The following is a 27,504-nucleotide window of genomic DNA, read 5'->3' on the forward strand; positions in this document are numbered from 1 at the left end:
AGCTCATTTACAAAGCTTAGAAAAACCAAATATCTGAGAGTGTTTCACATCTGTTTTCCTTAAAATAGATGGATGACAATGGCGTTAGCTCTTCCTTTTCAGTTATTCGTCAGAATCCACAGCAGGAAGGAAACAGTTCTAATCGCTGCACAAGGAAAGAAAAAAGCCCGTTCTCTCTCCTTCTCTGGGCCTTAAGTTAAAACTTTCAGAAAAGACGACATCAGGCCCTGTCCATCGAGCCAGCTCCTTGGTTTCCATCGGTGCAGCATAGGCAGCTGGTTCCATCTCACCAGAACCGTGGGATCTAGTGCCATTCTTTAAATGAGAAAGGCCAATTTCTCCTGGTTCCCCGGCCAGTCTTCTGCACTGGGGATCTTGCTCTTTTGAGACAGTGTTTATTTATTGCTTATTATAAGCCAACTGGACACTAAGATCTGAGACTACAATGACAGCAAAAAAGACCCCCCCACCTACAAGGGGTCTAATCCAGTGGAGAGGGTGCAAGATCAGTGATATGTTGCAACCCAGGAGTCTCACAGTAAACAAGCCTTTTGTGGAAATACAGGGAGAGTCAGGATCCTTAAAGCATGTGTTTATGGAGAATCCTTGCTCTGTAGCTATGGGAGAGATACTGGAAAAGAGAAATTCTTCCCTCTGAAGCTTCAGTGCACTCTATGTGAGGAAAATGTGGGGGTAAATATCTCAAATATCTTATGAAATCTGCTTTAGGTTCTTAAAGTTTTGTCTGTACATGTACATATAGGTAGTATGCATGTGTGTGTGTGTGTGTGTGTGTGTGTGTGTGTGTGTGTGTGTGTGTGTGCTCATTTGTGTACAGGTACGATTGTGTGTGTAGACATGCTCTATGCTCGCCGAGGACTGAAGTTGATGTTGGGTATTTTTCTAGATCACTGTCCAACTTATTTTCTGAAGCAGGGTCTCTCACTGAACTTGGAGTTTGCCAATTCTGGCTAATCTAGATAGCCAGCACAATCCAGAGATCCCATGTCCCTGTCTCCCAAGTGCTGAGCTTATAGGTGACTGCTTGTCCTATTTCCATTTCTATTGCTGTGATAAATGTCATGACCTGTAGTTAGACATTTCTCTCCTGCCTGCCAGTTCCCAAATTACCACACAGAGGCTTCTATTAATTATAAAAACTCGGCCAGTAGCTCAGGCTTATTACTAACTAGCTCTTACACTTAAATTAACCCATAATTCTTATCTATGTTTAGCCATGTGGCTTGGTACCTTTTCTCAGTATGGCATTCTCATCTTGCTTCCTATGTGTCTGGCTGGTGACTCCTTCCTCCTCCCTTCCTCTTCTTAGTTTGGTCACTCCGTCTATACTTCCTTCTGGTTACTGGCCAGTCAGTGTTTTATTAAACCAATTTGAGTGACAAATCTTTACAGTGTACAAGAGGATTATTCCACAGCCATGACTAGGCACAACCTGGGGACTAAAGAATTTTATTCACTTCACAGATCGCAGCCCATCACTGAGGGAAGTTAGGGCAGGAACTCAAGGCATTAACTGAAACATAGGCCATAAAGGGGATACTGCTTACTGGTGTGCTTCTTGTGGCTTGCTCATTTGTATAAGAAATACAAACCAGGACCACCTACCTAAGGTATGACCTACAGTGAGCTGGACCCTCCTACTTCAATCATTAACCAAGAAAATGCCTAATAAACTTGCCTAAAGACCAATGTGATGGAGGTACTTTCTCAACTGAAGTTCTTTGCCCAGATGACCCTCACCTATATGAACGTGACATAAAATCTAGCCAGCACATGGCCTCATCTGCCTGGATTTTTCTATGCATTCTAGGGGATCTTAAGTTTGGTCTTCGTGTGTAGGCATTTTTACCTGCTTAGTCATCACCTCAGCCTCTGTTATATGTTCAATAAAGAAGCTGTGGCATGATATTCTATGTTCTGGGAGTGCTGGTATTTAAAGCATGATGACTGACTAAAGATCCTAAGACCATACCTTACTCTTAACAATGCTCAGTCAAATGTCTTCACAACATGTGGTGATGGGGTTGAACCCAGGGCCTCATACACATACATGGTAGTTCTTTACTACTGAGCTATATCTACCCCTTAAGTAATGAGCTGGCAGAGTAAAGAAAACCTTAAAAGTCCAAAGTAGGCCTTAAAACTTCCCAAGGAAAAATGTTTTTGATTTAACTTGTGCTTATGATAGCAAAGTTATAGCATTTGAAGAAAGAAGCAGCCATGAACACATGTCAACAAAAACAAAACTAAAAGCACAAAATAGTCCAACACATTTAAAAATAAAAGCATTAGCTTCAGATTTCCATATATTTTAGATGTTTGTTATAATCACTGAGTTACTGTCTTCAATATGTTTAAAAAAATAAGAAACATTTGAAGTGTGAATATAATACAGGACAAGGGACCTTAAAAGTGAACTGACTTAAAATACTCATTGAAACTGTAGACAGAAAAATTATAATGATTGAAATAAAAAGGACAGTGAACATCAGTCACTTAGACAAAGCTGAAGAGAGAATTAGTGAATAGGAAGTATTAATGATCAGGAAAATATCTGAAGAAATGTAAAATTCAGCAAGAAAAGGAGATAAAATACTATGAAAAAGTCATAAAGAACCAGGGCAAGTTTAGAGGCAGTGTAGCCCTTGCCTAACTGAACTTCTAGATGAAGAGCAGAGATAATTCAGACAGGCAGTATTTAAAGATAAGGTCTGAATTCTCAGAAGCAGCAAGTCCAAAATGTTCTAAGCAAGTTGAACTAAAATCAGTCTAAATCAACACTTTGTATTCTAAATTTTAGTGCTAAAGATTCCCCATCCCTATCCACTTCTTAATAGATAGATAAGAAGCAATAGCAATAGCAACAGCAGCCACATCCCAAAGTTGTCTATTACATCTTTGTAGGAGAATAATATTTAAATTGGCAACCAACTTTTCAGTGATAAAAGTGTCAACAAAAACAAGCTCACCAATCTATTGTCCTGTACCCAGAAAATTTATCTTTAAAGTTTGAATATAATATAATTTTTCAGGCAAATAACACTGATGTATTTTGATCAATAGCACTCCAAAAATGTAAGAACAGATAAATGAGAACCATTTGTATAAACAGTAACAACAATGTCTAATTTCATGGGTGTAATAATGATATAACCAAAATATTCTGGTAAGCGCATTTTATTAGTTTTATTTAGCATTTACTAAATTAAATGCACATGTTAACATTTTTAGGTTAATGATTAAAATAATAAGGGGAGAATTTATATTTCTCCAATATACATGTGACTAGCTTTAGATTTTTTGATTAAATACATATGTTTGTTAGATAAAATACATATGTTAAAAGAAACATAGAAAACACAAAAAATTTAGTAAGTACAAAATAAGAAAGTGGAAGCCAATCGAAATATGTCAACTATGGTAACAAATAAGTATGGGGTAATATTTTTAGTTAGTAGACAAAATTGCCAAACTAGTTAAGACACAGGGTTCAGGCTATGTGCAGAATAAGAGGCACATGCAAATACATTTAAGTTGTAATCTCCACGGAAATGCAAATAATGATACTACTAAACACATACTGTAGATCCCAAAACACGAAAGCTGGTGCTTGGTCATGATGCTGAGCTGTAGGAACCATTCTCTCTCAATGAATGCCTTATCCATTGGATCCCATCACTTGGGAAGATGCTTTGTCATTATGTAGTAGAGAAACATGTTCACGTGGCTGGATGCACACATTAGAATATTCAGAACAGAGCTATTTGTAACAGTCCAGACTAGAGACAATCCAAATACTCCTCGACAAACCAGTGGCTAGCTGTGGTGTGTTTCAGAGAGTGGAGCGTGATAGTAGAACAGCTGAGAAGAGGAATGAAAGTGAGTGAGTATGGGGAAGAGCTTGCTCTGGGCTCACACACGTTAGGCCCAGAGTATTTGTGGGGGAGAAAAACGGAGAGAGGTGTTGGAGATGCTGCAAACCTGAGAGTGCTGACAATAGATTGTCAGCGGTTCGGAAAGACTTTCCAAGTGGCACTGGATCACCCTGTGTGGCGAGCGTCAGGAAGAAGGTGAGAAAATGCAGGGATCTGGTGTTTCTGATCTTTTCAGACACCTGGTTGTGTAACACGAACTTCTAATAGGTCTTTAAATAAAAAAAAAAAAAAAAAAAAAAAAACCCCAGAATCAGATGTTGGGGTGAAAGCTGAAAGATCAGAGAAGCAGAGCAAGCCACAGCCACTACCTCTTAACACATCAACCCCTTAGCCTGAAAGAGCCTCAGCCTGAAAGGCCTCTAGCTGCCCAGTGAGATTCCTTAGCTGAAAAGGCTTTTGTTCCTGTCTCCTCACACCTTATACACCTTTCTCTGCCCACCCATACCATTTCTTCTCTCAACTTTCCTAGTGCTGGGATTAAAGGCCTGTGTGCTTCCCAAGCAAAGGCATGAGATCCCAAGTACTGGGATTAAAGGCATGTGACTCCCAAGTACTGGGATCAAAGGTGTGTGCCACCACTGCCTGGCTCTGTTTCTCTCCTAGACTGAATCAATCTCATGTAGTCCAGGGTGGCTTTGAACTCACAGAGATCCAGACAATCTCTGCCTCCAGACTGCTAGGATTAAAGGTGTGTGCCACCACTGTTTGGCCTCTGTGTTTAATCTAGTGGCTTGTTCTGTCCTCTGATCTTCAGGCAAAGTTTATTAGGGTACACAATAGATCACCACAGTAGTGAAGGGAGAGTGGAGGAGGAAAACGGCTTCCTCTAATACTAGCTACTGACTAGTATTTCTTGAGAGTTTCCTGTAGATAACCTAAATTAATCAGCACAGCTCTCTCCACTGGGTACTTTCTGTACTTCTGTTTCATAGAAGGGGAAGCAGGGCTCAGAGTTTAAGTCACATAGGTAAGTGGTAAATCAAGACTTACGCATAGGCAGTTTGTCTGGAATAGAATGGATCTGTCAGAGCCAGATTTTCCTCTTGCCATGAAACAGGGCCATCCCCTTGGTGGAGCATCGGGAGAGGGAGGTGAAGCTCACTAGCTTCTCCAAAAGGAAAGCAGTCGTACTCCATGGGACTCTTCTGTGCAGGGCTGTGCTGTCCCTATGGTCTTTGCAAACACGTTGGGGGTTGAGTCCCAGTCTGACTCCATTACCTGTGTGACAGGCAACACTAGCAAGCCTCTCAACCTTAATTCTCCATTGTGCAAGAGCCGAGGGTGTGGTGTGAATCAGACACCAACTGACAGATGAAAATAGGACCACCCAACACCAAACAATGCAGGAAGCTGGCATGGATCAGCTAACGGACAGTGAACCCTGGACCTGAGGTGTGGGGCCTAAAGTGAGAAAGGGGAGGAAGTCTGGACCAATAAGAGCAAACTGTGGGCAAGTGAACAGTGAGCCCGTGGAGTGGAGGGGAAGTAAGGGCTATCTTAGTAAGGTTGGTTTGCACAGAATCTTCATCTTGGCAGCCATTGTCCCCTCTGGCCATAAGAATCTTGTCCTCTTCCTGGTTCGAGGCAGCCATCTTTCTCATGGGAAATTAATGCCTGGATTTAGGTAGAAATAAGGGCAGAGGGCTCATTCGGCATGTGGCTATTCTCAACCCATTTCTGCTTAAAAAAAAAGGTCATATGTTCTGAGCTCTTCAATGGAGGGTAGAAAGAGTGTGTGACCATGCCATATTTGGGGCTCTTTCTCCCTCAGCGATACCTTTTGTGGACTCAGGGGTAGATGGAGACAAAGCACTCCACTTCTAAACTCATTAAGGACTCCTTATATTTCACAGTACTTAAGCTCATGAAGTCTGGAACCACACTATTTAAATCGGCATACCGAATTTTCCCAGTGACCAACGTTGTAACAGGACACTGACCTTTCTGCTTCTCAGTTTTTCCTAAACGTAAAAAAGACAGGAAAAGGTGGCTGTTGATAGTTTAAATGAATAATATTATTGAAACTGTGATGAACCCTGAGGGAAGACAAGGTAAGAGCAGCAACTGATAAGGAAATGGAAGAAAGAACATCCTTTACCAATGCATACTTGGCTTTTCCTGGCCAGGTTCTAATAACATTGCCTGCTTTTGCTTTTCATCTGTGATGTGCTTTTTTGAGTTTTGGCTAGGACTGGGAGGGTGGAGTGTACTGTGCCCAAGAAAGGGCAAGCGTGGCTTCCAAATATGTCCAGAGCAACTAAGGAATGAGTAGCTGGAACACCACAGGGAGATGATCTGCATCCCGCCCCTGCATCTTTCTTCCCTCCCTCCCTCCTCTCTCCTGTTGAGATATTTTCATCATTAATTGTAAATCCATGTCTCCCCAGATCCTACCGTACCCTCACAGAGGAGCTCGTACAATTACATTTATTGTTTGCTTTTTTTGTTTTGGCGAGAGTTTTAACATTTTTAAAAACCCGTGTAGTTTTTAACCTAATGACTGTTCCTGTAACATCCATCACTCTGACAGAGATAATAACACCCGAGTAGAATGAAGAATGAATAATTTAACAGGAAAAATCTAATAAATTAGATTCTCAGTAGAATCTTCAAAGAGATTTTCTGAATTAAAGGTGAGGCAATCCATTTGGTATAAACTAAATTAACCCTTTCTTGTACGTCCAGAACTCCTTGTAAGGCAGTATGTATCTTAGATGAATGAAATGATACAATATAATCATATATCATATGAATATGACCTGCAAATACTAAGGTTTCTGCCCATGATAATTTGCTCTAGTTAACATAAAGAGTCCTCTGGGTGGTTATTGCAGCAACCCTCCCTTCTGGATGTCTAATACAGCCTCCTTTAGCAGTATTTCACAGTGCAGGACCTGAAGTCACATGGCCCTCAGAAACCACACAGCCTGTGAATGTAATCCTTTGGGAAACTAAGCTGTTTCGCTTCCTCCCACTGACTGCAGAAGATGCTTTGAGTGTCAGTGCTGGGATGGGACAGAGGCCGGCCTGGGACGCACTTTTGATATACTGACAGTGTTTGAAATGCTTGCTACAGAAAAACCAGACAGGAAAAGCCATTAAAAGATATCTGGATGGCCAAACTCCATGGGGGGCTCCCGAAGACAAGGTCCGCAGTAAGATGCAATTAAACAAAGGGAGGATGCTTTATGGTTTCATAAGCTGTTATCTTTTTTTTTTTTTTTACTTTGTTTCTTTTTCCTGAATGGTGGTCAGGCAGCGGTAGTACATGGCTTAAATAAGAAAATACGTTCTGCCCAACACACAGCTGGAAGGTTGGAAGTGCACAAGGGAAGAGGTTTGTCTTTGTTATAAAATACGGATAAATTGTGGCTCAGAAATGGAGAGTGTCTTCAACCAGAGAGGGGAAGAAAAGAAAAGAAACAAAAACCTGGACACATGGACATGGTGTCCACATGTACACGTTTGCAGCTGTTTAATCTCTCTCTCTCTCTCTCTCTCTCTCTCTCTCTCTCTCTCTCTCTCTCTCTCTCTCTCTCTCTCTCATGCACGCGCGCACACACACACACAAGACACAAACGTGGAGTAGCCACACACTCACACCCACCACTCACCCCTGTGCACCACAAAGATGGCGTAGGCCGATGCTGATAGCCCTTGAGGATGAACAGGTGTGTTCTCACCTTGGGCTCCAACCACGTAGGATTTGTGCTGGGGCAGCACTCCTTCTAACAGATTTTACACTCTCCACCTCCAAATCTGGTCTATTTTAAACATCAAAATGCAATGCACTACCCTCCCAGCGCTTGGGTGAAGGGCTTCAGAAGCATCCAGCGGGCACACAGCTGCAGAGGACCAGCAGGCCCTGTAGGAGGGATCCCGGCTGCACAGTCACCCAGGTGCTGCCTCTAAAGTTGGCGTTTTCAAACGCGATTCCGCTATCATCTGTCCACAGGGTTGCCCGTGTTCTAACTTATCTGAGTGTTTATTTCAGTATACTTTACTCTTTTTCTTGTTTCTTTCCAATTAGACTTTGAGAATTTACAACCCAGAATACAACAGGCTCTAGTCAACGTGGCTGCGGCTTAGTTCTTCCTCACAATTACTAGCTACTCCAGAGGGCTGGGGTCAGAGGCTTGATTAAATAAATTACAGGTTCGGGTCCCCTCCAATAAACCATGTCAGGCTTTAGGCAACCCCGAACAATGCTCCCTGTTTTAACCCATAATGGGCAGTTGAGTTCAGTAAATGGTCTAATCACTACAGCATAAATATTTATGGGAGAGTTTTTCCAATTAAGGTAGAGGCTTGTTTAGATGCTATCAGGTTAGAGAGGGCTTTTCCAACAAGAAAATGACTGTTAAAAGACATCAGGAAATGGTTAAACTCCAGAAGGCTAAAAGGTCAGCCAGGCCGCTGTGTGCAAAGCCTGCATTCATAGCCACACTGTCTATGCATGTTAACTTCTAACCCTGCCCTGTTAAAAGGGGATTAAAATACCCCTTTGTACCTATGGAAAAAAATGTTGGTTCATTCCTATGAAATATTTATGTTGAGAAATAAAAATGTGGGGCAGTGGCTTAATCAGATTTGATATTATCCCAATGTTTACAACAAGCTGTCAGGAGTTTTGGCTTATTTGCTGGGTCTAGCTATGCAGGGTGGCACCAATAATGGAATCTGGTAATTTCTGTAGTAGGTATTGTCAGCATAGACTCCAAGTATTTCTGTTGCCTATACATCTAGAAAGAGATGAAAATATGGAATGTGTAGTCCTATTAGCAAGAAGGAGCTGCACAAAATTAAAAATGTTTCGTAGAGCAAAAACAACAAAACATTTTTCTCGGAGGTTCTTCATGGGAATTCATGAATCTACCAACTTGTACACGTGTGTCTACCATATGGTATTGTATCCTAAAGACAAACATAAAGAAGAAAAAGAGGCCAGGTGTTGGTGGTGCACACCTTTAATCCCAGCACTTGGGAGTCAGAGCCTGGCGGATCTCTGTGAGTTCGAGGCCAGCCTGGTTTACAGAGCAAGATCCAGGACATGCAACAAAACTACACAAAGAAACCATGTCTTGGAAAGAAAAAGAAAAAGAAAAAGAAAAGAAAAAAGAAAGGAACAAAAGAAAAGAAAAGAAAAGAAAAGAAAAGAAAATTCCCTGTAGAATATGAAGATCAAGTCTTTGTGCATGAAAAGCTTACCAAGTTCACAGAAGAAGAAACACAGCGGCTTGCCCTTGATCATTCACTGGATCTGGAGACACTTGGGAAGCATTACTATGTGATTTTGATTGTCCTAGAAAAGTGGGATAACGTACTAAAGACAAAGGTTAGTTAGCAACAATGTCAGCAGTCAACCATGATAGAAGATAGAGCTCGTGCCACACATCAAGGGGGAGGTTGATATTCCATGTTAGGACATTAGATTTGTTTAGGCCAAAATGAAGAGTCATCTTTTCCTGGTCATAGCTGCAACAAAATCAGAAGGACAGCTGAAAAGATAGGAGACTATAAAATGATGCCCTTACCATCTGACACAATCACACTTGTGTCAGTTAGGTTTTCTATTGCTGTGAAGAGACACCATAACCATGGCAACACTGATAAAGGAAAACATTTAATTGGGGTGTCTTGCAGTTCAGAGGTTTAGTCCATTATCATCATGGTGGGACATGGCAGCATGCAGGCAGACATGGTGTTGGAGAAGGAGCTGAGAATTCAACATCTTGACCTATAGGCAACAGGAAGTGAACTGTGTTACTGGGCATAGCTCGAGCATAGGAGGCCTCGAAGCCTACCTCTGCAATGACATACTTCCTCCAACAAGGCCATACCTACTCCAACAAAGCCACACCTCCTAATAGTGCCACTGCTGATGAGGGCCATTTTCTTTCAAACCACCACAACACTGAAGGACTCCGAGCCCCTACCCATCTCCCACCTCCACCACCACCTTCAGCATGAAATCCCCAAGCACCTAAGAAAAATACTGCAAGCGAGTGGGATATGTCTCAGAGCTCAGAGCCAAGCAGTGATATTTGGTTTTAACTTGTCACCTCCTCCTCTCCCCCTAGTAGTGGATTGACTAATCCAGTTCCTCAGCAGGATGGGGAAACAGAGCAGGAGGGTTGTCAGAAGCAGCACCTAGACCAGGGAGAATATTCTCAGTGACTTTGAGAGGGAGCTTTGAAAGGACTGACAGGACCCTGCATAGAAGCCTGTGGGGGTCAGGGAGGGTGTAGGGTGGGTTATCTATCTTCTCAACACTTGCCCCATTGACATTGATTGGGGCAAAGAAAATTAACTTTAAAGGATTCCTAATACCTATTCTCCCTGCCCTTCTTATGCCCTGGTTTTACTAATGTGTTCTGAGAGTTCTGATTTTATTTTGCATCTTCAGCTTCAAGATGTTAGTTGCTTCAGAGGAGCGGAAGTACCCACCGGTGGCTAGAGGAACACCCCCCAATTCCCCGCCCCCATACTCCCATACCCCCCCTCCTTCAGGCTCAACCCCTTTAGGCCTCGTGGATGCTAGAGGAGTCAGTTGCACAAATCTGAGGTCATTCTGGTTCTGCTTGGACCCCTTTGCTGTTGCTAAAACATGTTTGTAATGAGCTTGAGTTTCTGCTTAACTGAGGTGATGCTGCACAGTATGGAAGTCAGGCACCAGATCCCTAACACCCCCTCCCCCCCACACAAATGCTGGTGCTCCTAGTTTTAGGAAAGGGTACACTTTTTACGCTGCGTCTGGCTCAGGAGTCAGCAGGGGGGAGGCAATAGTATTCAGAGGGTTTTTCTTTCTACGTTATGTCCCTGATATACACAGAGTCTTCAGATTCAGGCAACTTTGCTCTGGTTTTCTGATTTACCATGCAGGAGTGTTTTAATGATCAGTGGGATGACGTTGATGACTATTTTAGGAAAATGCCATAAAACAGGTGGAAAATTCACTACCAATTAAGAAAAGGAACTTCACGTTTGACGTTATCCCAAATACTCTTAAAAAAAAAGAAAAGGGCACCACAGACCATTTAAAGAACTTTGGTGGGAGTGCTGGTTGTTATGATTATCACACTGGGGTTCTACTAGAGGGCAAATTCCTCCCTATGACTAATGCATATCACAGGCTTGACCAGCTACAACACTCTGTAATCCTTCTTTTCCCTGACATAAGGTCTTCAGCTGGAGTATTTACTCAGGAACTTTTCAAAGTAGGTATCTTTCATTACAAAACTATCATCATCTGTCATTAAAAAATAAGACTACAGGTTACAGGAATAGGTGGAATGTTCTTCAGATTGAGCCACCAGCGTCTAACAATTACTTCTCCATGCTCAAGCAAACCATATGATAGAGAGTCGATGCTGGGTTTGACTTGGATTTGTACTCTGACACCCAAATATCAGAGACAGATATTCTTGGTGGTAATACTGTGATCTGAATTAGTCTGTTTATTGTCGTGGAATATTAGTTAAAGATGTGCTACATTCATTTATCCTGTGGAATATTTGTTTAATGATGCAAAGATGTGTTGCATTTCTTTTATGCTGCATCTGTTTAACTCTGTAAATCTCTGTTATTTTGCCTGCCTAAAACTCCTGAATGGTCTAATGAAGAGCTGAACGGCCAATAGCTAGGCAGGAGAGGGATAGGCGGGGCTGCCAGGCAGAGAATAAATAGGAGACATCTAGGCTCGAGAGGAGAATGGGAGGAGTGAAAAAAGAGGCGAGGAGGACACCAGGGGCCAGCCACCCAGCCACCCAGCCACCCAGCCACCCAGCCACAAAGCCACCCAGCCACCCAGCCACAAAGCCACCCAGCCACCCAGCCACACAGTCAGCCATGGAGTAAGAAGGAAAGAAAGATATATAGAATAAAGAAAGGTAAAAAGCCCAGAGGCAAAGCATAGTTAAAGAGAAATGGGATAATTTAAGTTAGAAAGGTTGGCTAGAAACAAACCAAGCTGAGGCCGAGCATTCATAAGTAAGAATAAGTCTCTGTGTATTTATTTGGGAGCTGGGCAGCAGGTCCCCAGAGAGTTAAAACAAAACAAACAAACAACAACAACAACAACAAAAAAAAACCCACTACAGTTTATCATGTATTTCATTGCATGTACAGTAGCCATGGCCAGCTAGCTCAAAGGAAGCAGCTAAGTCCCAAACAATACACAAAACAACAAAACTAGAACTTGGGAGATGTGAGAAGTTGACTATTCATGTGTGAAAAGGTGGGCCTGGCTAGGCTAGCACTGAGTGAGCCAAGGCAATGCATCCTTTCACCGTGGACTCCAGTGTGCTGTAAACTAAGTCAGCCGGCAAGATGACTCCAAGCAGTCTGTTTATTCCCAGCACCCAAATCAATTCTTTTGTAAAACTCAGGGACATCATTTCCTGAAGTTTTGAAAATAAGTAGTGTTTGGCACAATTGGGGAACGCAGGACTAGACTAGAGAAATGAAGCTGAAGGTAATAATTTGGTACACCCCTTCTTGCTTTGCTGTGTTCCTTTTGTAGGTTTCATGGGAACTGCCATTGATGAGAAAAGTCTGAATTTGTTTGCTGTTAGCAAAAGTTTGTGCTACATTACTAAGTGACACAGAAGAAAGAATGGTTTCATACAGTCAGTTGAGCCAAACGCAAATGTTAGGGCACTCTTGAATTGCTTAGAGTTTGATGACTAGGCTTGGCATCTTTTGAGGTTTAGATGTCTAACTTTTCAGTTACTTCCTATTTTATTCCATAGCTGGATTTGTATTCTTTTGCTTATGCATTATCTTTAGTCAAATTTAATTGCAACTACTATTAAATACATACATCCCATAAGAGTGTTGTAAAGAAAGAACAGCCCCAATTTTAATAGAATACACCGTTACTAACATTCTAGCAAAATAGGCTTAAAATTTACCTGCTTTATTTTATTTTGTTTTTTAAAAACTAACCCTGTGATACACAAGACTGATTGCAGTAGGTTGAACTTGTGATATTCCCAGCAAGCCTAGTCAATATTAAAGTCTTCCTTCTCAAAGAAGTGTCATGGAGAGGTTAAGTCTTATGCTATTGAGGTGGGTCCCAGTTCTGTCCTCAGTCTCTTTTTGGTCTTTTGCCACAAGTGAATGACTTGTCCCATCAAGAGCTTCTGCTTAGAAGGGCTACCCTGCCACCAATCCAGATCAACAGGGCCACACAGCCCTAGACTGGAGTCTCTAATGCATGAACGAGAAGGAACCTATTCATAAGTCTGTTACTTCGGGCATTTCTTGTAATGATGAGAAGTTGATTAGCACAGTTTGAATGTGATGATTTCATAGTACTTCCAAAGATTTGAAATTATTATATCTACTACTCAAACACATCTTCCAGAAACGGGTTTTTAAATGACTGCTTTATTTTATTTGTGTCTGGGGTTCTCCCGGTCAGTGTCCCTGATAGCTAACAGCTGAGACAAATTTTCAACCCAATCACTTAATTAGTGTGGCAACTCAGCCATCGTTAGATGTTTTGTGGTGTTGTGTTCAAGCTGGGCTGAGGTCTACATGGTCCATGTATCTCTTTCCATAAAGGGCAAATCTACACAGTTTTGCACTAAGCAAATGGTATATAAATGTTGTCTGCAGAGTCCTAAACTCTAGACAGCTGTTGGGTTTTAAGAGGGATAGCATGATGGTTTAAAGAAAATTTCAAAGAATTAGATCCAGTGTATGATGCCAAGCAGTGGGTTGCAATCATTTTTAGAAAAAGGGGTGGGGTGCAGGACTCAGAGTTTCCATACATTTACAATCCACACGTTGACACTCTGGGTAACTGTGGTGCAGAGGACTTAGCTATATTTCAAGTATGTCACAGATAAGGAATGCATGTATAGAAATTTCTGCCTGAAGTGGCTCTCTCCTGTTGCTGGTACACTCAGGCTCCAGGTTGTATTCTGCCCAAAGTTCTCCTTGCTCCCTGTTAGTCTGTGTGAGAAACCATGTCTGGACAGCTAGAGTCTCCTGGCCTAAGATCTTTCCAAAGCCTCCATCGCTCATTTCTTTGTACACCTGCTGACAGTTTCTTAAACGGATCAACAGTTTCCTCACCATGCTACAGCACTGATGACAGTTTTCAAGGGGGTATGAAAAATACGCCAGCCTGGAAGTTGTTTACACCCATGTTCACAGTTGATAAATTGGCTGTCCTTCTGATCCTACCATTGAGCACAAAAGGGGGAATTCAGGAACAGTGTTGATCACGGCAATACCCGGCACGCACTGATCCTGCATCCGTTACTGGATTTCTGGGTTTGCCACCATGTGCTGTCTCCACATCCTCCCCTGGCAGGAAAAAGAGGCCACCGGAAGGATACAGGTTATAATCTAGAGGGAAGCATAGCTGAGAAATGGCTGTTAAATTCTGAACCAGACACCTCAGAGAGTTTATGGACTCTCCTTGTGTTGAAGGCTTTTAAATAAGAACTGGAAGTGCTGCCTGCTGTCTTGGGACTAGTTTACCAAATGCTGAAGAAACCAAGTGGTCTCTTGGTGATGGCTGCCTGAATCTGGTTCTTCATTATCCCCACTTTCAGATGACTGACGTGTGTGAGAATGTGGGTGATGTTACAGAGTTTAAAATACATAATGCTATATTTGGATATAATCTTGCCTGGTTAAATCTCTACAGTCCTGATTCCCCATAGGTACAGTGGAGTGGTTTGGATGATTTTTGAAAATGATACAAGCCTGGTGCTGCTTAGCTAGAGAAGTTCAGCCTCTGAGGGCTTGGAATGTGATTGGCAGCTGTTCTTCTCGTAAGGAATCCCTGTTGGTTAGGTCAATGTTCTTGAGGTTTCAGCCTTCAGGATCACCTGGCCACCTTATCAAAAAGTCAGTATACAGGTGCTCCTGTATCCGTAAGCAATCACTATGGGCTTGGGATATAATGCCGAGGTCAAGACTATTTTACCAAATTAGTCAGGGTTTTTTTTTTTTTTGTTTGTTTGTTTGCTTGTTTTTAATAGAAATGTTTCTCAATCCTAGGAAAGTCCATAAGTGAACTTTAATTCAGTCTAAAGTATGAGAGCTACATAACCAAAATGGAGTTGGTAAAATGTGGCTTATCTAACTTACGGCCTACCATGTGAATTAACCTGGGAGGGGGCCCATTGACTCAGCTGCCAAGCTCTTGTCAACTTTCTGCCTTGGGCTCTCTGTGGTGAATTTGCCTTGAGAAAAGCTGAAATGGAGCGCTGACTATCCAAGAATTAAGGCTGCCACTGCAGTCACCTAGACTGTCTGAGTGTTGTTTAAGGGATGGAGAAGAGTCCAGCGACACCACCCTGGGAATAGACCCAAAGAAGTCTAAGTCAGCATCTTGCCCGTCCATGTTTATAGAGATACGATAGCCTAGATATGAAGTCAGCACCAATGTCCAGCAGATGGAAGGTAATGTTGTACTCACCTACAAAGAAGAACAAATTTATGGGGTTATACATCAGCATATTAAGCAAAATAAGGTGGAACATAAGTTTTACACACACACACACACACACACACACACACACACACACACACACACCATGAAGGTAGAAGAAGATGACACAGGAGAGTCGAGAAGCAGTAGGGAAGGGGGACAAGGAATGGTGATGGGGAGTAAGGCCAAAATACATCCTAGACTTGACCAAACACGCCATTCTGGAACCCATCACTTTGTACACTGAGCACACACTAGTAGAAAGAACCTAATTCTGAAAGCTGTGAGGAAACACAGGGCTGGAATTCACTCTGTGTTCAGACCAGGATTGGAATGGAGAGTGTTGTATGGAGAAGGGTTCTTCACACGTGTGGTCAGCCTGTCGGAATGAGAGGTCAGGTTCACGCTCGTCTCCGGCCTTCTATAATGTTGATTTACAAACCAAATTGAAATGAGACTAAACTTTTCATTTCAGAAAGTATAAGTATGTGGACTCCTCAGTCACAAAACAGAACAAAATCAAACCAAAAAAAAAAAACAACCTCCTTTGAGACTGGAAACTGGCAGTGAAGGAGCCTGACTTGGGTAGTGATGTCATCTGTCGGGAGTGGTTCATTAGCCCCAGACCCGAGGTGTTGCAGTGAGTGGCAGGTCTTTTTGCAGGAACTGCACAGAAAGTAGGTGAAGCTGGTTGTCCAAACGGCAAAGATGAAGCCACTTGGAAGGTGTAGATGGAACAGAGGAATGTGGAGTCTGTCTTACGGACCTCACACTGAAGTTCTTGAAAGTTATGCTACCAAGGAGAGAAATGGTTGAAAAACAGGGCAGACAATCAGTCAGCAGCAGAGCAGGGCCTGCTTGGTTCCCATCCCTATTTTCAAAATTACGCCTGGCTCCACAGCATCCAGATGTCAGCTCTCGACGAAAAGGGACTGTTTTTTCAGGGTGTTTGAATGTGTCTCGGTATAGCAGTAACTTCTCTGATTTGTTTTATTTTTATTTTACTTTTTTTTTTTTGGTTTTTCAAGACAGGGTTTCTCCGTGTAGTTTTGGTGCCTGTTCTGGATCTCGCTCTGTAGACCAGACTGGCCTCAAACTCTCAGAGATCCGCCTGGCTCTGCCTTCCGAGTGCTGAGATTAAAGGCGTGCGCCACCACCGCCTGGCTTGATTTGGATTTTTAAAATGTAATTTATGCTCTCAGAATTTCACCCCTGCCTACAACATATTTCAGTAATACTCACCTTGGCCTTTAGCTCTCTTGTTCCTCTGGTCTACTTTGAGTCCCTTTTTTAAAAAATTGCTCATTGAATCCAATCAGTGTATCCCTAATACACATGTTCTCTCTATGTAGTGAGGACAGGTCTCAAATTCAGTCATCCTGCCTCATCTTCCAGTGCTGGAATTATAGGCATATACTACCACACACAGCCAGTGAGAAATGTAATAAATGATAAATAACTCAAAAGTTCATACCTACTTTCCTAGATGTGCTTTAAGAGACAAACTACTCTATGAGATGCCTTAGAATGGAGTCTAGCAGGTTTCAGAGAAAATGTTTAGACACTAGTACCAGACTGGGAAAACAAAACAAAAAACCCCAAACCAACTCCCAAACACCTTTGCTAAACTGCCCAGGGTTCCCTTGTTTGGGGCAGAGTTGATCAGCAGTGAGAGGATCAGCAAGTAACACATTAATAAAGCCAATTAACTACATTTAAATTCTCTAACAGAAATGTTTACAGGTGCTTGGCACTGGGTGCTTGTATGAATCCCATGGAGTCTTCGCCACTACCAGAATGCTACTCAGTTCATTTTGCAAGTATTTAAGGCAATGCTGAGCTAAATTTTCAAGGCTCAAGAACACTTCTCAATCTATGCGTCATGACACTTTGGGGTTGCATGTCAGATATTTACAATTCATAACAGTGGCAAAATTACAGTTACGAAGTGGGGGTCACCACAACATGAGGAACTGTATTAAAAGGTCATAGCATTAGGAAGGCTGAGAATGACTTCTCTAGAATATTCTTGGAATACCCAATTGTTTCCTGTAGTTCCACCATCCCATGACCTGACGGGGGAAAGCCTTGCCATCTAGGAGCCGACTCAGTTGACGCCCTGCAGCAGTGGCCTGGCGAATAATGGGATCTGCATGAACATAAATGTCAGAAGGAACTTAACAATCATGGCTTACAAGCAATAATCTGATTTAGAGAATTATTAAATTAGGCCCTAAATGGCAAGTGGCATTTAAACAGTTCCGTTCGAGGGACACCGTCTGGGCGCTCTTAAGTGGCGGCGGTGGTGGTGGTGGGCAAAAGGCGTTTGTTTCTGTCCTGGCAGGCGCATGATTGATGCAGCTGCTTGTGCAGGCCCAGTAACCAACTTATTATTACAGGGGCTCCGAGGCTTGTCGCGGGGCTGTGCAAACAAATGATAGACCTCACGTGGGAATGGCAGTAAGTGGAAGGGTCTCGGTGGAAAACACCGTTTGTGAAATAAGCCTTTCAGCCCCAAATTTAGCTACCGAGAGTGTAAAAACAAAGGTCTTTGCAAGAGAGACAGTGAGCAAAGCATGATGGATAATCTCGGCCATGCACATAATTGCTTCCAGGTGGCTAGCCACTTTATTACTCTGGGGGCCATGCTACCACCCTGACAATGTTTTCTTTCTCAAACACGGTAAGTCCTCAGAAGGCTGGTGCCAGCGGCTGCTGTTACCTACAACACTCTTGGTCCACTCCTTTTCTGTTCAGTCTCTAGACAACTGCCACATTAGGGAGATTTAATAGAGCGAGCATATAAAACACAGTGTAGGGCAAACCCGGGGAAACGCCAGTCAGCAGAGCGCTGAGCATTTGGTTTCTCCATCTGGGTGAAGTTGTCAAATGCTGGAGCTGTTGGAATTTTTTTCAAAGGCAGTTTCGTTTGTTTGTTTGTTTGTTTTGTTTTGTTTTAACTCTTCAGGATGACAGTTTTCTTGTTTTGTTTTCCCTTTGGATAATGTTTGTATTTTCTTTTTATTTGACCAATTGAATTTCTAGTGGTATTTTCAAAGATCTACAATTTAATATTTAATGGTTTCTTTCTGTTGCAGAGGGGGAAAAATAGTGTCTTCTTGCATGGGTATTAATACCTGGAAATAAGAGGCAAAATAGTTTTTTTTTTTTTTTTCCGCTACCTGCTTTTCTAGACCAGGGAAAGTAATTGCAAAAGCAATAAATAAATAAATAAAAATAAAAATAAAATCACATTTATACACATTTCACATCTCAAAAATATCCCTAGAATAATCAATATAAAGTCTTATGTCCTTTAAACTCCTCCAAATAGGCAGATTTAGGCATTATTGACATCTCAAGAACTGTCTTTAAAATTTGCTATAAGGAGACCAAAATCTTGTAAGTGAAAATAAACGCTGTGGACTTTTGTGCTCAGTCACAGTCCCTCACTCCACTGAGTCTCTAGAATCCACAGAAAGGGAAGAGATTTTTTTTTGTAAGTTGGATTTGGTTAAACATTGTCCTCTACCTGATAATTATATTAATATAACTAACGTAGTCTCCTTTTGTGTAGCATCTGACTTAAAGCCCCTCAAAGGAAGCATAAATATTTAAATATATGTATGGCATTATTTATGCTCCTATAAGAATATTTTCGTGATCCTACTTTAAATTCAGAAGAAAAAATCGTATGGATTTGCTACAAAACAAAACAAAGAAATAAGAAATAGCATCAAACTATGAGAGTGATTTTTATCTTAATTAAAATTGGGTTACTCTTGTTTTAAACAAATGTACACCCCCATATCTAGGAAGGACCTTCTGTCCTATATGCTGGTTGCATCTGGAAGATGAGACCCTGCCCTGGATGCAGAAGGACACGGAGCTTCAAAGCACCTCAGGTTAGACCATCAATCATCCACGCTTTTCATGTGTATTTGAGGGCTTGTTTTCCTCTTGATCTTACTCAGTATATTTGCAATTCAGAAATGCACTCAACATAAAAACTCAAACGTACTCACACAACTAAATCAATTTTTACACATAAATGGCTAAATACAGGCAAGTCCCTAAGGATGCACTGAAGCATTGCTTTTGACCTCATTGAGGCCCTGATGCATCTATCTCAGGCAGAGGACACTGCAGAGGCAAGGTAACTGATTTTTTTTTTTTAAAGAATGGTATGGGAATTGCAATGAATTTTAATAAACATCTTTCCATAATTTAAGTTCATTTCTTCCATAAGAATGCAAATGTATATACATATGGGCACAAAGTGGTTCTCCCTGTTATTAAAAAGATAACAATAACCTTCCATTGTTAAGCATGACAAGCCAAAGGCTTTTTATTCCCCATAAAGCAATTTCCATAAAGCATTTCACTTTTTTTTGCAATTGCAACAATTTTAATGCTTTGTCTAGATTTATTTTATAATTTCAGTGACTGAAGCTGTGGGTCTAGACTATAGCAGAGCATGTGCAGGACTGGTTGGTAGACACCTGGCTGCTTTTGTGCCTATTGCCTTCTGCTAATGGCCTGTTCTGGCTGTGAAGAGCTCTCTTCTTTGACGGCGAGAGAAATGATTTTGTTTGTCTTGGACCTCCTACCTCTCCTTGTATGTCTTCTGATTGAGAGAGAAACCTCCTAACACCCCGTGCCTCTCTAGGAGGCTCCTGGACCCTCCTCACCACATGCATGCACCTTCAGCGTATGTGAATTTGTGCTGTGAACCCAGCTTAGCTTTGCTCTGGCAATCTGGCTCAAAGAGATACAAGCAGAAAGTGGAAAAAAAAAAAAAAGAGAGCAGTTGAGGCCCAGGGTTGGGGAGAGACAGTCCAAGGTAAAACACCTCCTCTTCATCTGGGGACACGCACAGGTTTTCAGCAAAGACACCTGCCATCTCATCATTTTTCTCTTAAAAACTAGGTGCTGGAATACTAGCCAGAAGTGGGCAAGTAAGCTAGATTGCTCCTCACAGGATTGTCCCTCTGAGAAGAAGACGAGCCTTGCCCTCTGGCAGCTTGAGAGGCTTTGCAAGTCACCGGACATTTGGTTTGGTGCCAGAAAAGGGAGACAATGAATATGAACGTACCAAGGCAGCAGGGGCAGATGCAAAGTAATAGCTCTGGTTTCAGGAGTAAAACACTAAGGTTGAGCCAGCCCAGGAGAAGACTACCCCACAGCCATTGGTTCATCCAGAAGATGACACCATGGGCTTGAGTCTCCTGATTCTTTCTATGAAAAGCCATATGGCTGTTATAGCATGAATGTGCTGCTGCGGCCACCACCGTAGTGCGGATAGCGGAATGAACCTCCATGGGGATGTGGGTGGGGGGCTGCTGCCATGCCTTCTGCCAGGACACAGGCTTGGAGTTTTCTGCACTGTGATATCTTCCTCAGCTTCACCTCCCCAGATCTGTACTGTCTCACTTGACTAGCTCAGGCATCATTGTTGGGGGATATTATTTTAAGGTGTGTTCCTTTTGTCTATGTGGCATTTGTTTAACTCTGTGAAGCTGTGTTACTGTGCCTATCTAAAACAGCTGATAGTCTAATAAAGAGCTGAACGGCCAATAGTGAGGCAGGAGAGAGAAATAGGTGGGGCTGGCAGGCAGAGAGGATAATAGAAGGAGAAATCTGGGAGAGGAAAAGAAAAAGGAGTCAGAGGAGGAGGAGGACTCCAGGGGCCAGCCACTCAGCTACACAGTCAGCCATGGAGTAAGAGTAAGATTTACAGAAGTCAGAGAATGGGAAAAGCCCAGAAGCATAAGGTAAATGGGATAATTTAAAGTTAAGGAAAGCTGGCAAGATATAAGCCAAGCTAAGGTCGGGCATTCATAATTAAGAATAAGCCTCCGTGTGTGATTTATTTGGGAGCTGGGTGGCAGGACCCCCCAAAAGAGCAAAAACAAACCACAGCACATCATTTCCTAAAATTTTCTCTGGTCACCTCACTGAGTCCCTTGGCGGTCCATGTAGAATGACTGTCGTGTCATGGTGCCCTGATATTTATTGTAGGGGGTATGGATTTACTCTGGTCTTTGTCTCTGATTTAGAGAGAGAAAATTCACATGGGTTAGGCAGGGTGCTGTCTGCTGTCTGTGTGGAGTCTCCTTCATCCCTGGTAACCACTCTCCAATCTAACGCTTTGTCCTTATATTATGAGTAAAGGAAGGAGAGACTCGGGCTGGAGAGATGGCTCAGCCATTAAGAGCACTCTGGCTGCTCTTCCAGAGGACCCGGTTTCAATTCCCAGCACCCACATGGCAGCTCACAACTGTCTCTAACTCCAATTCCAGAGGATCTGGCACCTTCACACAGACATACATGCAGGCAAAACATCAATGCAAGGGAAATAAATAAATCTTTAAAAAAAAAGGAAGTGGTGTGGTGATATTGTGTTCCCCAAAATATTGTGCACCCTAATAAGCTTATCTGGGGTCAGAGAACAGAACAGCCACTAGACAGACATAGAGGTCAGAAAATGGTGGCACACACGCCTTTAATCCTAGCCTTCTGGAGGCAGAGATCCATGCGTATCTCTGTGAGTTCAAAGCCACACTGGAAACAGTCAGGCATGGTGACTCACGCCTTTAATCCCAGGAAGTGATGGCAGGAAGCAGAAAGGTATATAAGGCGTGAAAACCAGGAACTAGAGCTGGTTAAGCTTTTAGGCTTTTGAGCAGCAGTTCAGCTGAGATCCATTCGGATGAGGACACAGGTTTCTAGTCTGAGGAAACAGGATCAGCTGAGGAACTGGTGAGGTGAGGTGGTTGTGGCTTGTTCTGCTTCTCTGATCTTTCAGCGTTCACCCCAGTACCCGGCTTCAAGTTTGTTCTTATTAATAAGACCATCTAAGATTCTTGCTACAAAGTGGAGGTTCAGTGAATTCTAGTGTCTTGGCCAGATCTTAGGGTTGGACAGTGATAGAGTAGAAACTCTTAGTCCGGTCAGGTGTCACTGGAAAACTCATCTGTTTCCCTTCACATTACATTGACTCTCTTAGGATAAGGTTTGAAAATGATTTTTATCTATCTCGTGGCTGTCAAAAACACTTTTTAAAACGCACGTAGCTTTTGTCACTGTGAACATTGTGATGATGTGAAAGAAGGAGACACCCGGTTCCCTGCCATTTTAACATCATGGGATTAAATGCTATGGTAAAACGACATGGACAAAGGATCTAACTCGTAAAAGCTTTTAAATTTATCCCTATTTGGATCTGAAATACCCCCAGGTGCTGTATTCTGAAGGCTTGGTGGTAAGCCTGTGGCATTATGCTGACACTATGGAACCTTTAAGAGGCGGGGCTTAGTGGAAGACAGTGAAGTCATGCCCTTGGGTAGGAGGACCCTTGCCTCACTCTCTGCCCCACACCCCGCATTGGCACAAGGCAATCAGCTTTCTCCCACCTGCACTGCTTGCCACGATGCCTTCCCTCCCGACAGGCCCCAAATTACGGACTGAGATCTGAATTACACGTCAAAATACCCCCTCCCTCTTACAAGTTCATCTCCAGTGTGCTGTCATAGTGATGAAAAGCTGATTAATTAACGTATCATCGTTTCACTTTGATTATCAATGAAGAGATTTAGGAATTCAATTAGTTTATTTATAATACCAATTACAAATAAGAGATGGCCTTATTATTATTATTTTCTTTCATAACAGGTTAGCACATGTTGATCTCTTGGCTGTTTTGAGAGTGGAGAACATGGTCTGGAGTTTAATTCAATCATTCTGGAATTCTCCAGTAGTTCTTCTTCTTTTTTTTTTCTTTGTAAAAAAGTTAAAAAAAATAGTTCTTTGAGGATTTCATACAATGCATTTTGATTCTTTCCTCCTGCTAGTCCTCCTAGGTCCACCCCATCCCCCAGTTTTATGTATTTTTAAAAAAATAATCCATTGAGTCCAATTTGTGTTACCCCTAGACTCCTGGGTGTCGGGCCATCTGCTGGAGTATGGTCAACCTGCCAAGGGCCACATCTTCAAAGAAGACGGACAGCAGGGAGCAAATGGCAATAGCTCCTCTGCCGGGGATAGAACTTCGTGACCTCCACTGCCCTCCACACTGGGATTTTGTCTGCCTTGATCTTATTTTGCACTGGTTTTGTGCATAGTGTCACAATGCTGTGGGTTTATGAGTGCAACTATCCTCTTGGGTCCAGAAAAACATTTTTGATGTAGTTTTTCACTGCCCCTGGCTCTTACAGTCTTTTCACCCCCTATTCCATGATAATCTCTGAGCCTTAGGAGGAGGAGGATATTGATGTCCCATTTCAGGATGAAGACTCTGCAATATCGTCTTCTCTTTACGTTGATGAGCTGGGAGTCCACATTAATCACTATCTACTACAAAAGGAAGCTTCTCTGATGAGGGTCAAGAGATGCACTAATACGTCATTAGGAGATGGTTTAATATCATGTCCATTTAGCAGAATAATATCACTAGGTTATCCTCTAGGTTATCCTTTGACCTATCTACCTACAAATTCTTGGCCCCAAAATAATGGGGCTGCGCATGAGTTCCATGCTGTGGAGCAGGTCTTAATAAAGCTCATCGGAAAGTGGTTGGTTACTCCCTCAACATTCATGCCGCTATTGTGCCCATGTGCGTGTCTTGCTAGATCCATCATCACTTTAGATTTCAGGGTCTACAGATGAGTAAGGCTGGTGAATAATTTTTTTTTCTCCCTGGTTGTATGCATAGCTCTTTTCAGCACCATGAAAACTATCCAGTAGGAATGAAGCTTCTAGGACATTATCCATCTGATTTCTCCATGGTGTATGTCTTGAGTATATATGATCTCTTCAGAAATGAAGTTCTTGAAGGTAACTGAGTTTGGGGGTGTATGGACATTAATTACAACAATTCTAAAAGAGGTAACCAATTTCTGACACTCGGCCTTTTATCTTATGACCTGTAGTGTCTAGAAGGGACATTGTCCCCTTGTTAAAAGGTATTTATTTTGGGAAGCTTATATAGCACTAGGTTTCCATCTGACTTTTTCAAGGGTCTCTAGTGTTTATCTTTCCTATACTTCCTACCCTCCAATCCCCACCACACTTAATTCTTCTTGTATTATTATTCCCCACTGCCCCTTTATACCATCTGCATTCTATCTCCCCTCTCTTGAAAGCCCCCCCACCCCGGCTCCTTACTAGTTTCCTGATCTCTATGAGTATTCCTAATGAAACATTAGGAATACTAGTAAAGATTCAAAACTAGCATCCACATATGAAAGAAAACGTGGTATTTGTCCTTCTGATCTGGGTTACCTTACTCAAAATGATTATTTCTAATTCCATCCATTTACCTCCAAATTTCATTTCATTTTTCTTAGTAGCTGAATAATATTCCATTCTGTAAAAATACCACATTTTCAGTATCCATTCATCCACTGATGGACAGCTAGGCTGTTTCCATCTTCTGGATATCATGAATAGAGCAGTAATGAGTTTTAAAATCCAATTAAAAATTAGGACATGAAACTAAACTGAGCTTTCTCAAAAAAAAAAAAAGATAGAAAAGAAAAAGAAATAAAGAAAGGTAAATGGGTAAAAATGTTCAGTATCTTTAGCCTTCAAGGAAATGGCAATTAAAACAACTCGGAAATTTCATCTTACCTTGGTCAGAGTGGCTAAGATTTTTAAAGAAAAGACAATACATGTTGGTAGAGATGTGCAGAAAGGGGAACACTCATTCACTGTCGGTAGGAATGCAAAGAGGTGCGGCCACTCTGTAAATGTATGCAGAGGCTCCTCAAAAAGCTAGAAATAGAACTACCATATGATCCAACCATTCCATTCTTGAGAATGTACCCAAAGGACCCCGTATTCTACCAAAGAGATACTTGCTCACCCGTGTTCTTTCTCTCCAGTGGCCCATTTTAAGGGAACCTGAGCCAAGTTAAATGAAAAGCCCAACCAAAGGGCTGGGGATGTGGCTCAGCAGAAGGGTGCTTGCTTCAAATTCTCAGGGTCTGAGGATTCCTCTCCAGAATTGCACACAAACAGCCCCCAACATAATGACATCTCCAGGAGTAGGTGTGGGCCTGGTAGTCTTTACCAGTTTCAGAGAGAGATGTTTGGTGTAAAACGGTGGAGGAGGCATGCAGCCTTGGCAGCCATGGTGGGAGGCCAGCACAAAGGTCAAGGGCATGAGCTGAAGGGCAGAGGAAAAAACTTCTTGCTCACTCTCAGTCCTGAGTGACCAGAAATATGATTGGCACATGGCGCTCAAAATTCCTAAGCCAGTGCTGGAGAGGTTGAGGCAGGAGGATTCTGAGTTATTTATAATGAATTTCAAGCCAGCCTATGCTACCTAGCAAGACCTTGTTACAAAACAGTCAAACAGCTAAGACAAACACAGTTGCTGAGTGAAAGAACCTCAGAACCCACCAAGGAGCTAAAGCTTCTGCCAAAATGCAAATGGTGTAATAGATTAATTAATAAGCTGTTTGCATGAGGCCAGGAGGCCCATTATTTGTGAACAGTGGTGAGGCAATTTCAGAATCACCCTGCATTTAGGTAGGAGGGATTTGGAGACTGATGCACACATTTCCCATAGTAGGATCTAAACAGGAGATCAAGATTCTTCTCCACCTGTCCTGCTACTCTCTAGGTATTTCTACCTGAGACAATACATCAGGTCTTTCCATTTGTGCTGAGCTTTATGCCAAGGGAGATACATTGCCATTTTCAGGCAAAGTCAAGGACCATTCAGTTTATCATTTTAATTTTTTTTATTTTTATTACTAAATAAACTCTAACAGCCGGGAGCTACTATACCTTCCTAAAATCCTTTATATTAGACAGAGACTGACAAAGTCCCAGGAGAAGCTATTTTCAAATTTAGTTTACAAACAAACGGAAATGTAAGAAGGAGAGAATTCGAGGATTAAAAAAAATATTCAATTATTCAATTCAGCCCCAATTTTAGCTGCAGCCCAACTCACCATCTATAGCTCGGTGCCGCATTCCTCAGACTGCTGACTCTTGAATTTCAGTTTGAGCTTACAGGGTTTTTTTTTTTTTTTTTTTTTTTTCTTTCTTTCTTTCAATAAAAAAACTCATTTCCTTAAAAGGCACAAGAAGGCCCAGTTTTGTTCCTCACAGAGGAATTTGTTCAGGAAACACTAGGTAACAGGGTTAGTTATTTGAGGCGGGATCCTGCTGTGAGCAGCATCCTTGAATAAATTGCATTGGAGGCTGCAAAGACGGTTTGCTCAAAATAGATATAAGAACTTCTGTTGTTCCTGCAGAATACACAGCACCAAGGCTCACTGCACAGTTCCTGGAAGCTTTTGATTTGATGTGCTGGGATGTGATGAAAACCTTCAGGGGGTGGGGTGGGGTGGGGAGGCAGACGTTCTTAAGTAGCACCTTAAAACATGGCCGACATCACGTAAATCTACACATTTAGTAGTTAGCTCCCAAGAGAACTTGAAGCAGGTATGTATTTTAAGAAATGAGAAGTGGGGTTATTAAGTTCAGACTGGGGTATGACCCCAATTCTCAGTTGATGGAAAGGTTTTTGTTTCAACAGAAGTGACATTTATTCAGAGGGAGGGGCGAGGGAGGGGCGAGGGAGGGGTGAGGAAGGAGCAACCTATAAGGGAGACACAATCCTCTTGGCTTATAAGGCAAAATGCTGCAGCCAGGAGCTAGCATGTGACCGTGTCCCAGGATATTTCAGAGGATGACACCCAGCTGCTCTCAGACATGCAGTCTTTTAAAAGATTTATTTTGACATTGTTGCTTGAGTAAATATGATAATGATGTCCAAGGCCAGGTGACCAGATGGCTCCAGCACGATCCTCCCTACAACTTTAATTCACAGGGGTCATGAAATTCACTTATCTGTTGATTAAAAAAAGAAAAAAAAAACAGTCTAGACAGGCAGCCTAGGTTATGAGAGAAACAGGTCAAGGCTGTAAGAACAAGTCTGGGTCTCAGAATAGTGTCGAGTTAGGTGTGGCAAGAGGCAAGAGAAAGATTGAAAATAGAAAACTCAAGGTCAGAATTAGGGGGAAAAATAGGGGGTCCTAGGACAAATACCAGAGATGCCATACTGACTCATCTCTTTTTCAT

At 42.2% G+C, this 27,504-nt stretch overlaps 1 long non-coding RNA gene across 1 annotated transcript; it reads right to left on the reverse strand.

Annotated features, from left to right (window-relative positions):
- Nucleotides 1-3,321: 3,321 nt before the first annotated feature.
- Nucleotides 3,322-5,979, reverse strand: LOC128116988 (uncharacterized). The gene is made up of 3 exons (XR_008220647.1): nt 4,947-5,979; nt 4,003-4,165; nt 3,322-3,882 (listed from the first exon to the last, which is right to left on the reverse strand). It is a non-coding gene; the product is annotated as an uncharacterized LOC128116988 (long non-coding RNA).
- Nucleotides 5,980-27,504: the final 21,525 nt, after the last annotated feature.

Source organism: Peromyscus californicus, unplaced genomic scaffold (genome assembly GCF_007827085.1).
Source record: "Peromyscus californicus insignis strain IS unplaced genomic scaffold, ASM782708v3 Scaffold_20__1_contigs__length_68692818, whole genome shotgun sequence".
Classification (NCBI taxonomy): Eukaryota; Metazoa; Chordata; class Mammalia; order Rodentia; family Cricetidae; genus Peromyscus; species Peromyscus californicus.